Source organism: Myotis daubentonii, chromosome 4, assembly GCF_963259705.1.
Source record: "Myotis daubentonii chromosome 4, mMyoDau2.1, whole genome shotgun sequence".
NCBI classification, from domain to species: domain Eukaryota; kingdom Metazoa; phylum Chordata; class Mammalia; order Chiroptera; family Vespertilionidae; genus Myotis; species Myotis daubentonii.
In genome coordinates this window covers 55,908,448-55,921,890 of record NC_081843.1, presented here as the reverse complement: position 1 = coordinate 55,921,890, position 13,443 = coordinate 55,908,448, and the positions used below count along the sequence as shown (strand labels likewise).

At 36.0% G+C, this 13,443-nt stretch overlaps 1 pseudogene; it reads left to right on the top strand.

The window, feature by feature from the left end:
* The first annotated feature begins 436 nt into the window (after positions 1 to 436).
* Positions 437 to 502, top strand: LOC132234039 (U2 spliceosomal RNA; annotated as a pseudogene).
* Positions 503 to 13,443: the final 12,941 nt, after the last annotated feature.

The following is a 13,443-nucleotide window of genomic DNA, read 5'->3' as shown; positions in this document are numbered from 1 at the left end:
CTTCAGTATAGAGACAGCTGGTCTCACCCCATTATCAGTCAGACACATCGTTAAAAAAACGTATTCCACCCACCTTACACCCCAACTTTATAGAAGGAGTTTGCATTCAATGAGGGTATTTCCTCTTTCTTCCCACCGTGACTATTTCCATATTGTCCAGGGTATAGAGAGTGTTCTAAGGACCACACTGCCCTTCCCCTGCCCCTATCACATCACCCCCTAACCTGACATTCCCGACAGCACACACATGCATTGCTATCCTCCCTATGACCTTTAGCTTTCTCCTTTTTATCTGCATTTGCTAAATATTCACTATGAGAATTGAACTGAAATCCCCACAAGGACCCAGTGACCTTTAGCTTTAACTGAGTCAAATGGTCAAAGTTATATGATTAAGAATTAAAGAGCTTGGACCTCAGAACTTTCAGATATTATTATCGCTTCTCGGCCTTTTGGCTAAGATCAAGTGTAGAACTTTCAGATATTAAATCAATAACCCAAATTATGTTTTTCAATAGTAAGGAGCAAGAGGAAATTAACTGATTATTTCAATAGTTAAAGGTAATATGCAATTTATATTTATCATCTTGTAGAGGAAAACATTTAGATTTAAATATTTATGTCATAGATACACAGGGACAGCTCTAAGCTATACAGATAATGAGGAATCACTGAATTATACTAGGAGTTATCTACAGTTGATCAGTTTTTATTCTGCAACTACATTCCTATCCCTGGAAGGTCAGCACCCTGATCTTGTCCCTTGTTTACCCATAGAAGTAGACAGGTTCACCACCTAATTTCTCTAGCAATATTCTGTAAATTCCTTTCTCATTTTATAAGATTTGCTAATGTTACAGTAGCTATGGTGCTATTTGTGAATCTGTTGTCATAGAATATTCAAGATACACAATTCTCAACCTTAAGCCAAAGTTGCAATTCAATGAGAAGGTACTTACCCAACAATTGACCAATGCTTTTTTTTTCTTTCTCACCAGACTTGTTCCACTAAAAACTATAAGAACCATAAAAGCAGCTACTTAATTAATAATACTGTATTATATATTTAAAAGTAGCTAAGAGAGTAGATTTTAAAAGTTCTCATCACAAAAGAAATTTTCACTGTGTGAGGTGATAGATGTGCTAACTAACCTGATTGTGGTAAACATTTTACAATATATACATATATAAAATTATTATGATCCAATGTTGTATGATCCATTCACACATAATGTTGTATGTGAATTATACTTCAAGAAACTGGGGAAAAAACCCACTAATTTTGTTTATTTTTACATCATTATATACACAAGGCTGAGTACAAAGCATGGAAAATAGAAAGTAGTCAGTATTTTTAGGAAAAAAAATAGCAGTTAATGAATGAATACTAATGTCTTTGATCCTATCATGGGGATAACTTTTTTTTTTAAGATTAGGGTTTCTTTTTTTTTTTTAATGTATTTTATTGATTTTTTACAGAGAGGAAGGGAGAGAGATAGAGAGTTAGAAACATCAATGAGAGAGAAACATCAATCAGCTGCCTCCTTCACATCTCCCACTGGGGATGTGCCCACAACCGAGGTACATGCCCCCGACCGGAATCGAACCTGGGACCCTTCAGTCCGCAGGCCGACGCTCTATCCACTGAGCCAAACCGGTTTCGGCATGGGGATAACTTTTATTGCCAAAAGCAAAATTACCTGATGAATAGATTTTAAATAAATTTATAAATTGATATTGCTAAATACTAAAATATAGAAAGTGGTTTATAGATTTACATCTACTTAAAAATCAAATATTTATTTCATTTGGTTTTTAGGCAAGGTTATATAATTTATTGATATAATAAAGTGTCAGTAAACTATTGAAAATCCTTAAGAACTTTCCAAAGCATCCCCCTTAACTTTATATTGTCTTCCCTTAGCATTTAACATTTACTTTCACCAACCAATCCAGTAACATATTTTATACTCAGCTCCAGATAATTCTTTGGTGGATAAAGACATTTTTTTTTTCTTCTTGCTAAATTGTAGGAAATCGTTTCCATGTGATCTCTCTTACTAGAGGCTTTGGTCAAAGAGGCTGTTATTCAACACTCTGACCTTTGACTCTTCTAAGCAATGTATCAGAAATATTAATAAGTCCTGGAAATAAATATTCACAGGTACTCTTTATTAAGTCTTAGAACTGACTCTATTCACTCCCAATTATGTCTTAGAGACTTTATGATTTTAAATTTCTTATTCTCATTTGTTTCTTATTTTCAAATATGTTAAAATTCTAATATTCTAATTAAAAACAGGAGTGAACAGGAAAAAAAAAACATCTGGGACTGTTTAATCTAATTTTCTTAGGTTATTTTACTAATACTCAGTCAATTAAGAAAACTGGTGCACTTTATGCTGTAATTCAGGGTGGTGACTTGTAAGCTGTTTTATTTTCTCTATTTGATTTTTTCATGAAATAGCATTGAGCCCAATTAATATTACCTCCACAATTAATTTTACATTAAAAATAAAAGGCTTTGATTGATCACAATTCTAGTCAACCTCTGGAATTCAGTGCTAACTTGGGGATGAAGAAAATGAGGAATTAGATCTGAGTTGAAGAGCATTAATAAAGTTTCACAGTGAACTATGATAAAATGCCTTCAAAGTGTTTAGAGACTAAGATTAACATGTGAAATAATGTACATTAAAAAGTAAATGACCAACAATCCCTTGAATTACACAAGACATATCTATGAAGGAAAAGTAATTACTACCTATAGTTGAGAGAATGCTTGGAAAATTTAAAATTGTGACATAATCCTGCAGGACATATAAAAGCTCAAATTTATTTTAAATAACTTACAGTAGTTTCTAATTTCTAATGTAATCTACACTAATAAAAGAGAAACATGCAAATTGGTGTCACTCCACTACGCCACCAGCCAATCAGAGCGACTATGCAAATTAACCCAACAAAGATGGTGGTTAATTTGCATATGCAGGCTCAGAGCAAAGACTGAAGGCTCCGGCTGGAGTGAAGACTGAAGACTGAAGACTGAAGCCAAGCCTCGCTGCGGGTGGAGGGGAGAAGCCTACCCTCGAGGCTTGGCTTCTCCTCTGTGGCAGGACCAAAGGCCTGGGTCCCGGGTGCCAGCAGCCAGGGCAAGGAAGGCCTATTGCGCGAATCTTCATGCAACGGGCTTCTAGTAATAAATATTTGTACTTAGAAAAAAACAACAATTCATTTTGAAATAAGTATGCAGATAATCCATGAAGCATTTCAAAAAATGCTGGAACTGAAAAGCTACATGCAAAATATTAACATAAAATGGGTCACAGAATTAATATGTAAAATGGAAAACTATAAAAGTTTTTAAAGAAAACAAGAAAAAAGTCTATGTGACCTTGGATTTGGTGATAAGCTTTTGGCACAAAACCAAAAGTATAACACCAAAAGCAAAACATTTTATGAAGGAAAATTTTAGAAATTGTCTTTATTAAAATTAAAAACTTCAGATCTACAAGAGATACTATTCAGAGTATGAAAGATAAGCCACATACAAGAAAGAAAACATATATCTGATAGAGTACTTTTATCTGATAGGTATAAAGAAATATTAAAGCTCAACAATAAGAAAGTAACCCAGTTAAAAAGTGGGCTAAAGGTCTGCACACACACCTCCTCCAAGAAGATAAACAGTTGGAAAATAAGCATATAGAAAGATTCTCAGCCATGGCCTATGTGGCTCAGGTGGTTATATGTCCTTCTTTATCCAAAAGGTTGCTGGTTGGTTCCTGGTCAGGGCACATGCCTGGGTTGTGGGCTGAATCCCCAGGAGAGGGCAGGCAGGAGGCCGCCGATTGATGGTCTGCTCTCACATCTATGTTTCTCTTTCTCTCTTTTCCCTTCCTCTCTGAAAAAAAACCAATAAAATATTTTTAAAAATAAGATATTCAATAGTATTTGTTATTGGAAAAATAACAAAACAGTGAGTTAACACTACATACCAATTAGAATCACTAAAATGTAAAAACTGACTATACCAATTTTTGGAGATGATTCAGAGAACAGGAACTTTAATTTTTTTCCCCTTTCTCTATTGATTAAGGTATTACATATGTGTCCTTATCCCCCCATTGCCTCTGCCCCTGCTCATGCCCTCCTCCCCCTGGTGTCTGTGTCCATTGGTTATGCTTATATGCATGCATACAAGTCCTTTGGTTGATCTCTCCTCCTTAGCCCCACCCTCCCCTACCTTCCCTCTGAGGTTTGAGCATCTGATTGATGCTTCTCTGTCTCTGGATCTGTTTTTGTTTATCAGTTTATGTTGTTCATTATATTCCACAAGTGAGTGAGATCACGTGATATTTATCTTTCTCTGACATTTTGCTTAGCATAATGCTCTCCAGCTTCATCCATGCTGTTGAAAGGAACTTTAACTTATGGTTGATGGGATTGTAAAATAAAACAGCAACTTTGAAAGGAAGTTTGGTAGTTTCTTATAAAACTAAACATAACCTTAACCATATAATTTAGCAATCATATTCCTAGGTATTGATTTGAACACTTTTGTTTAAACATAAACCTGCACACAAATGTTTATAGCAACTTTGGTTATAATCACCATAAACTGCAAGTAATCAAGATGAACTTCACCAGGTGAATAGATAAACAACACTTATAACTGTAGCATAAAATACTTTTCAACATTAACAAGAAATTAGCTATTAAGCAATGGAAAGACTGATGAATCTTAAGTGTATATTGGTAAGTTAAAAAGAAAAAAAAAAGACTACATACTGTATAAGACCCTTTGCATGACTTTCTTGAGACGGCAGAACTATACAGATGATAAGTGGCTCAGTGGTTGCCAGGCATTCAGGGTAGGGTGTTTGTATAGGTCAAATTCAGGATTTTATAGGCTGATAAAACTACTCTAAATAATAATTTAAAGTTGAATATATGAAACGATGAATTTGCCAAAACTTGTTTGTTTACTTAACAACAGAGTGAATATTACTATATGCAAATTTACAAGAAATTACTTAGGAAGTCACAAGATCCAGCATGCAATGAAGGCTGTGACCAAACAGTCTAACAGTATTATAAATGTAGTGAAAACAGCCTTACTGAAGGACTTTGAGTAAGGTTACTAACCTAAGTAACTTGGGAAATGAGTGGAGTCTATAAGACTACAGGTAAAAAATAACTGTACATAAATATTGGACTCTAGCTGATAAGTTATTTCCTACGGATGTTTTATTTAAAGTCTGAAACTACTATACAGATATACTATATATATATTAGTAAATAGAAGTAGTGAGAGCCGGCTTTCCCTCTGTTGGAATGGGAGGTTGCAAAAACAACAAGTGGCAAAAGCAAGGGTAAACCATGTGGCAATGAAATAAAGTAGGAGAAATTTGTATGGTCTTATAATATTTATTTTTATGTAAATAGATAAATAACATATAATTAATATATAAAAATATATATGAAACACTCATATTTAGCATGATGGCAGAACATATGAGAAAATAATTATTTTTATCCTTAAGATTATAATAGAGTCAGTAAAGTATTTTGAAGAGTGAGATAATATATTTTAAATAACTTAGAACAATGTCTGACACAGGGTAAGCACTAAGTAGTATAAATATCTATTATTAGAAAGGTAAATTTGGCAATAGGGTTTGATAAGTGTATCATTATAGTTGTAGAGGAGAGAGGTGATAATAATGATCTTTATCTTTTAATGCAAATTAAATTCATTTATCAAAATGTATTCCAGTCCACATTCCTATCATTAGGAAAGTGTATAGAGAGGTCATCTGAGGTCAAGCCAAAGATGTGATATGTCCAGGATGAGACAAATTAATGTCTTATTTCCTTTTCTGTGTGCAAATTATACAACTCCTATTTTCAGTAGCATATCATAGACTCAGGAAATGAAGGGTTGATGAGTTTGCCTGGCTGTGTATTTTTTTAGATTTTACCAAATTTATTTTTTATTAATAACTAGAAGAAGAATAAACATTGAGTGTCTAACATATAAAGGAAATTTTCCTGGTAGCCAAAGTTGCAAAAGCGCGACAGCATTCTTCTTATAATTGAGAAATTCATCATATGTTTGGGAATGCAAGCATAGACACAGTATAAAGAGTATAAAGATACTCAAAAGTGCTTTGGAATTCAATCTTTTATTTTACTGATTAAAATAATGGCTCTGAGAACCAAAATCCCTCCCTCAATTTTGGTGTCGGTCTTGAGCCAAACCAGTTCTTCTGATTTCCAGTTTTCACTGTTTTTTTTTTGTTTTTTTTTCTATTTTACCTCATTTTTTCTCTAGTAGATTGTCAGATAGAAATTATTTCAGTTTTCAAGTAACTACATGCTATATATTGTTAAAGGAAATCATTTCTCTGAAAGTGGATTTTTTTACTCTTCACCATGTAATTGAAATAAATTGCCTGATAGGTAAACATAAAAGAGAAACAGGATGTGTCTGGCCCAGTCTCTGCTTCTCTTCTTCTCTCATGAGGGGATGTCCACAGGCAGCATCCACTCTCTGCTCCCTGTTCCCTGGTGCTTAGAGGCAGCTGCCTCAGGGAAGCCACGGAGGTGTGACTATGAGGATTTTGGGTAACTGTTGGGTTAGTGCAAGTCAGAGGGTTTTCAGAATTTTGTGCGATTAGCTACAAAGAGACAATGTGTCGCATTTGGAGAACAAAGAGCTTACTCATTAAAATAATAAACTAGATAATAAAAAGTAGAGTATGTTAAGATGGGAACATATCTACATGTTGCAAATTGGGGATTTTTTTCTAACATATCCAAAAACCTGGAGAGAGTGCGTTATCTGTGGGACTGTAGCCTTTGGTCTAAATTCCATGATTGGAACCTCAATTGGGAGATTTAGTCTATTTTTCCTTTCCAGACTTATCAGCTGAGAAGTATTGAACTTGGTAAGTGTCTGTATGGCAGACTAAAATTTTCCCTTGGTGGATTGTTCCTGCAGAAACTAAGCAGGTCCATTTTGATCTTACATTATGATATGCCCTTCAAGTTAACCTTTATCAGAAATAGAGATATTTTAATTTCCTACTGCATTTTTCTCTTAGGAAGGGATGTAGCTATTGTTTACTGGGGATCTTCATACTCATAAAATCTTTATTATGGATACATAAAAAATGTGCATAAAGTAAATTTACCCTTTTTCCTAATTATAGAATATAAAAATAACAGAATGTTGAAAATAGTCAAAGAAGAATCAATTGCCTTTAAGGTCATCACTCGGTCATTCATATATATAAATCCAGAAATAAAAATGACTGAACAGTATATTCCTATTATTTTCACAATCATCATTTTCAAAATCTGCTTAATTTTTAATATGAATGCATCAGAATACATAGTACAACATTTAAATTTTTAACACATTTTTCTATGAAAAAGTACAGTGTAGATGACATTTTTAACACATTTTTCTATGAAAAAGTACAGTGTAGATGACATATAAATGACTAAATCCTTATATTTTTGACAATTTTTAGCAGTTATACATTTAAAAGTTATTTATTCTTGAAAAAATGCATTCTTCTTTTGCCAGCGACATAGCATTTATCAGCAAAGAATGTGAGTAAAAATTTTTGTCAGGGTTGGTTTGTTCTTAATTTGTGCCAGGAACTGCAAATGGGCACACTTATGGCAGGGAGGTTACCCACGTAACCTGGTTACCCACGTGTACCCATGCTGACCAGTACGTTAGTCAATAGCCACATATTTAAACCTAAATATTCACATTTTTAAACTCAAATTAAAGATTTAACTTCTCAGTTGCACTAGCCACATTTTAAGTTCTCAAGAGCCCCAAAGATGGTTAGTGTCTACCATATTGAGCAGGGAAGATATAGAAATTTCCATCATCACGGAAAGTTCTACAGGACAGAGGTGATTTAGAAGACTCGGGGTATATTTTCTATGGTGGAGGCGAGGAGAGTCTAAGATGAAGTGATGGGAATGAAATGCAGAGGAGGGATCTCTCAGAGATATTTCATGTGATGCAGAGTGCATGAGAGGGGGATTATTTAAGACTAGAGGCCCGGTGCAAGAATTCACGCATTGGTGGGGTCCCTCTGAGTGGCCTGCAGGGATTGGGCTCTAACCCACAGTCCAACGCTGCCCGCAGCTCCTACCTGCCACTCCCACTCATCCCGGCCCCACTGTGCCTGCTGTGGGCTCACGCCCAATCAGTCCTGATCGGGAGAGGCTGGTGCTGCCGCAGCAGCACTCACCAGCCATGAGCTCTGTATCTGGTGCCCCTCCCAAGGGGAGTGGCCAGTAGGATCAGGCTGAAACCAGCTCTCCAATATCCCCCGAGGTGTCCCAGACTGCGAGAGGGCACAGGCCAGGCTCAGGGACCCCATTGGTGCACGATCAGACCAGGGAAGGCTCCAGGGGGTGTCCAGCCCATCTTGCTCAGTCCTGATTGGCCAGACCCCAGTAGCAAGCTAACCTACCGGTCAGAACATCTGCCCCTGGTGGTCAGTGCACATCATAGCAACTGGTAGACTGGTCGACTGTCTGCCCCCTGGTGGTCAGTGCATGTCATAGCGATCAGTTGAGCAGCCTTAGCATATCATTAGCATATTTTGCTTTGATTGGTTCAGTTGTTTTGCCATTCAGTCTATTTGCATATTAACCTTTTATTATATAGGCCAGGAGGGGAAGGCAGTTGGGGGCAATCAGGCCAGGAGGGGAGGGCAGTTGTGGACAATCAGGCTGGCAGAGGGGGCAGTTGGGGGTGAGTAGCCCAGCAGGGGGGTAGTTGTGGGCAAGCAGGCCGGCAGAGGGGGCAGTTAGGGGTGATCAAGCAGAAAGGGGGGGGTTCAATTGGGGGCAATCAGGCCAACTGGCAGAGTGGTTAGGGGCAATCAGGCAGGCAGGCTGGTGAGCAGTTAGGAGCCAGCAGTCCCAGATTGTGAGAGGGATGTCACAGGGATCAGGCCTAAACCGGTAGTCGGACATCCCCGGAGGGGGCCCAGATTGGAGAGGGTGCAGGCCGGGCTGAGGGACACCCCCACCCATGCAAGAATTTCGTGCACTGGGCCACTAGTTCCTTAATAATACCAGCTCCATTTCAAGTGCTCAATGGTGATGTGTAGCTAGTGGCTATATTGCACAGAGCTAATGTAGAATATTTTTGTCATTGCAGAAAGATTTACTGGGGAGTGCTGCTGTAGAAATGTTTTAATTCACATGTCTATGCTGGTTTCAATAAAACAAACCAGTGCCCACCCTCCTTCTACTTGAAACTTTATTCAGACACAGCAGAAAAACTTTTGGGGGATTATATTATAATTTAAACATGATGAGGTCACATGGGTCTCAGTAAGTGAGGGTTCACCCCGGGAGAGGACAGTGGAAACATCAGGGAGGCTACTGAACCTCAGGATGTGATCTAGGGGCCATCAGGGCATTACAGAGTGCCTGGCATATTTTAAATATTCTACACTATTTCGCATGAAAACATATAAGTACACTCAAGGAGAATAAGACCACTGGAATTAGTGCTTAGTAAATGATCTGTGACTGCAGACAACAGCTATACCCCTGTGCTAAAGCTGAAACCTTTCTGCTTTGTGCTTGAGAAGTGAGAGCATCTGGGAGTAACTGAGGCAGCCAAGGCAGACTACATTGAAAAATGTTAATCTAAGAGAATGGACATAAAATATGTTATTTAGAATAGCTGAAGGAGAAAAAGTAAAGCAATTTTTTGGAGTGTTTGTTGTAAGCTCATCAATTACTCTTAGAAGATCATTTAAACTTCAGTTGTATTGTGCATTAATTGCTAGTCACATGAATCATCTACAGGGGTAAAGCTTATATACCAAGAAAATTAACTAAATCATAACTGCAAAATGTCGATAACATATAAATTATTTGTATTTCATATTACTAAAAATAAAGGTCATATAGACTCCATTTTATAAACCATAAGGAAATAAAGTAGTTATTTCCTCTATTATTCTTGTCTTTTCTATTTTAAATGTTTTAGTTAATAATTATTTAAAAGAAACTTTATAATTCATAGTGTTAGATAATAAAGGAAACTGGAATTACAATCATTTTGCATCACAAAACCACAACCTGACACTTAAAGTACTGAAAATTGGGAAACCAGAACCATTACTGGGGAAGCAGGTACAATACATTGCTTGTGTTTATTTAATAAAAGGATAAAGCTGTCACCATTATACATGCAAGGGTTTTTAACTTAATTGAGGGTTTCCTTTTCCGCTTTTCCAGAAAGTCAAAGATTTTCTTCTTCTGCAGCAATTGGACATTACCTTTCTTTCAGCATTTTATTCATCACTTCATTTTGACTGCATAGAACTATTTTATATTCCTTTCCTTTGCCTAACCCTTTCCACTTTCCAAAGGAATAATAATTGGAACTGAGGTTATTTTTAAGGTCAGAGAGAAACCCAGAGACAAAGATAGGCTGTCACTTCTGCAAAGGGTGCCCTTGAACTGTAAGAGGCCCACAGTTTAGGAGAAGGGACTCAGTGCTCTGTAAATTAATGATCTCAGAGAAGAGAACACACTTGAGCCATGTTGTAACTATGTTATTCTCATAACAAATAAGTTTCTGTTGACACACTGTAACATTTAGCTATATATATATTAATTTTTGTCTCAAAGTATACATATTTTTATCCATTTTCCTGGGACATCAACTTCTAATTATTTTTCCATTAAACATACCTTTGGTTTCCAATCCCTTACATGCCAAAGTCAAACTTTACCATCTGTAGAGTAGTCATGAAAATATTTTTCTTATTGTTTTTACAGTGATTAACAAATTTTGAATATTAAAACTGTGTTGTTTTTTTTTAAAAATCTATCTTTTCTTTCTTACAGAATTCCACTAATAGGTCATTCAAAATCTAACTTAAAAGGAAATTTTAAAATACTTTATTTTTTGCTTTATTTTTGCCATTCAGCACACATAAATTCTTCCTGTGTGTCATCTTTGGATATGAGATCATCACTTCCCCTTTTTGCTTATTACTAACTACTTTCTGAAATTTCCAGAGATTCATCACTGCTCTAATTTTGTCATTGCCAACCTGCTGGGTTTTGCTTGTTAATATCTTTTAAAATTCTCCTTAGCAAGCTAAGCTTCCCAGTCCCTTCATCCTTCCCTTTTTGAAGCCAGACTCCCTTGATTATCTGATAATCGCATGATTGAAGCTGGATATATATCTCCACAGTTGATTTTGCCAGTAATGCATTTAGAAAAAAAAAAGTGTCTTCTTTAATTAAAATAATCCTGCTGCCTTCCAAATTTAAGTTAAATAAGGACATATTTATTTCATTATTACTTTGGGTCTTTATTCCATATTGGTAGTTTCCTTTTTTATAATTTTTTTTTTAAATTCTCAGTTTCTGACAAGATGTGTGCCTCTTAGTAGCTTGCATTTTTAATACGTATGCTGAGTTCCTTTTTGTTAGTTGGTATATAATTCACTGGATGAATGAGACTAGTGTTCAATGGGAATGTGAGCAGCATGGGATCTTTGTTGATGCTGATGGCTTGAAGAGAGCACTTAGTTGTGGGATGCACCTATTCATTTAGTTTACTTTCTGCCTGATCAATAAATTTGATGAAATACATGACATAATGGGAAATTGTGTATTATTTAGAATCAAAGTTGGATAGAGCTTAACTTTAAGCTTTCTGTTTTCTTCACAAATGCATCACAAATTATGACTTACAGCTTCTTTCACTAAATACTGAGAATAAAAAAGAAAAAGAGAAAAACAACAGTATCTATGGGGAATTTTTTTTCTATTCTCAGTGACAGGAAAACCTGTGGTATTTCTAACTTTTTTTAAAAACAGAAATCAAGAAATGTAATGACATTTATCACATACTTTGGTGTGACTGCTAAGCAGGTCCTAGCCAAATTATCAGGCGAACTATACAATAGTATGAATTCTCATTTACGTATTATTTAGCATTAGCTTTGCACAAAATATTACCCTATTTAAATCATTTATTTTATCTTCACTTTTATTTTTATTTTGTTTCAGTATTATAGCATGCATTAGTAAAAAGCCATTTTAAATCTTATGTGGAATAAGGCATGGATTAAGTAAAGTAATGGACTAAAATTTCATGGCATACATGGTGTAGATCACATTATCTAAATTATAAGAGTGCTAAACATAGTGCCTTACACAGATGAGAACACCATTAACACCATCCTTTCCTTTGCTCTTATATTCCCCATGGAGGCCAATTGAGGTCTTATTTTTTTTTTATTCATCCAATAATCTCAAGAACAATTATGCAACTTCAATATTATTGGGATTTCTATTCTCTTTGGAACTTTGATAAATTTGGCTCAAAGACCCATTTACAAAACCTGGGTGAACTAATTGCCCTCCTCACATGTTCTTCCACTATCTTGTTGTAGACACTTAAGTTCTTCCCCCATATAATCTTGCTGTAAAACACTGGCCTCCAAGTTGTGTGGTGGATGTATCAGTAGAGTGAGGCAGGGAGAGAGTAGGGACTATCTGTGAGATAATAGGAAGAATCTAAGCTGGTTTGGATAAAGGCATGTGAAAATAGAAGATACTCTATTAATCTGAGAGACACCAAACTTCTGCATCACTCCTGCCCCCGCTTCAGAGGACTAGACGATTCTGTTTATTAGAATGGCTGGTGTTAAAGTTTGAAGCCATCAGCATGTAAGTTCTTGATTTCCTTTATTTTTGATGATGAGTCCTTTCCTAATTATTAAATATAGAAATTAGGCAACTAAAACTTGTTTTAAAATTTCTCCTCGTTTTTTCCTGATAAAGTTATATTGAAGAATAGACTTAAGTCTGAGAATACCTAATTCTACTAGTTCTTCATAGGTCCTTACTTTAGGTCTTCATCTAGCTCACCTGAGGATTAATTTGAGTATTAGCACAGGCAAATCAGTGCAGAGACCACAGCTGTCCAGTGTGGAGAGAGGGAAGTGAAGAGACTGAATCTCCCACACTCATTGTCATGCATTATATATTAAACACATCTAATTCAGAAATGAAATTCAACCTCCATTCAGGTACTCACAATGGAGAGGAATTAGTAAATGGGCAACAGAATAAGAGCATTTAGGCCAGATTCTCACTATATTAAAACCAGAAGAATGGGGATATAGAGGGTTAGGTGTGATGATTATAAAGTACATATTGTAGAACCATCAGAGTACAGGAGGAAAATGCAAATGGGCAGATTAAGATACCCGTACAGGCATAAGAAGCTGACCTTTGGAATGGATAACCCAAACTTGGGTTATCGTGTTCCACACTGAATCAACATAGCGGGTAGATAATTCATCCAGATAGTGAGGATCGTCATTTTTACCATCTGCCCATTGCTGCTCAGGAATAACC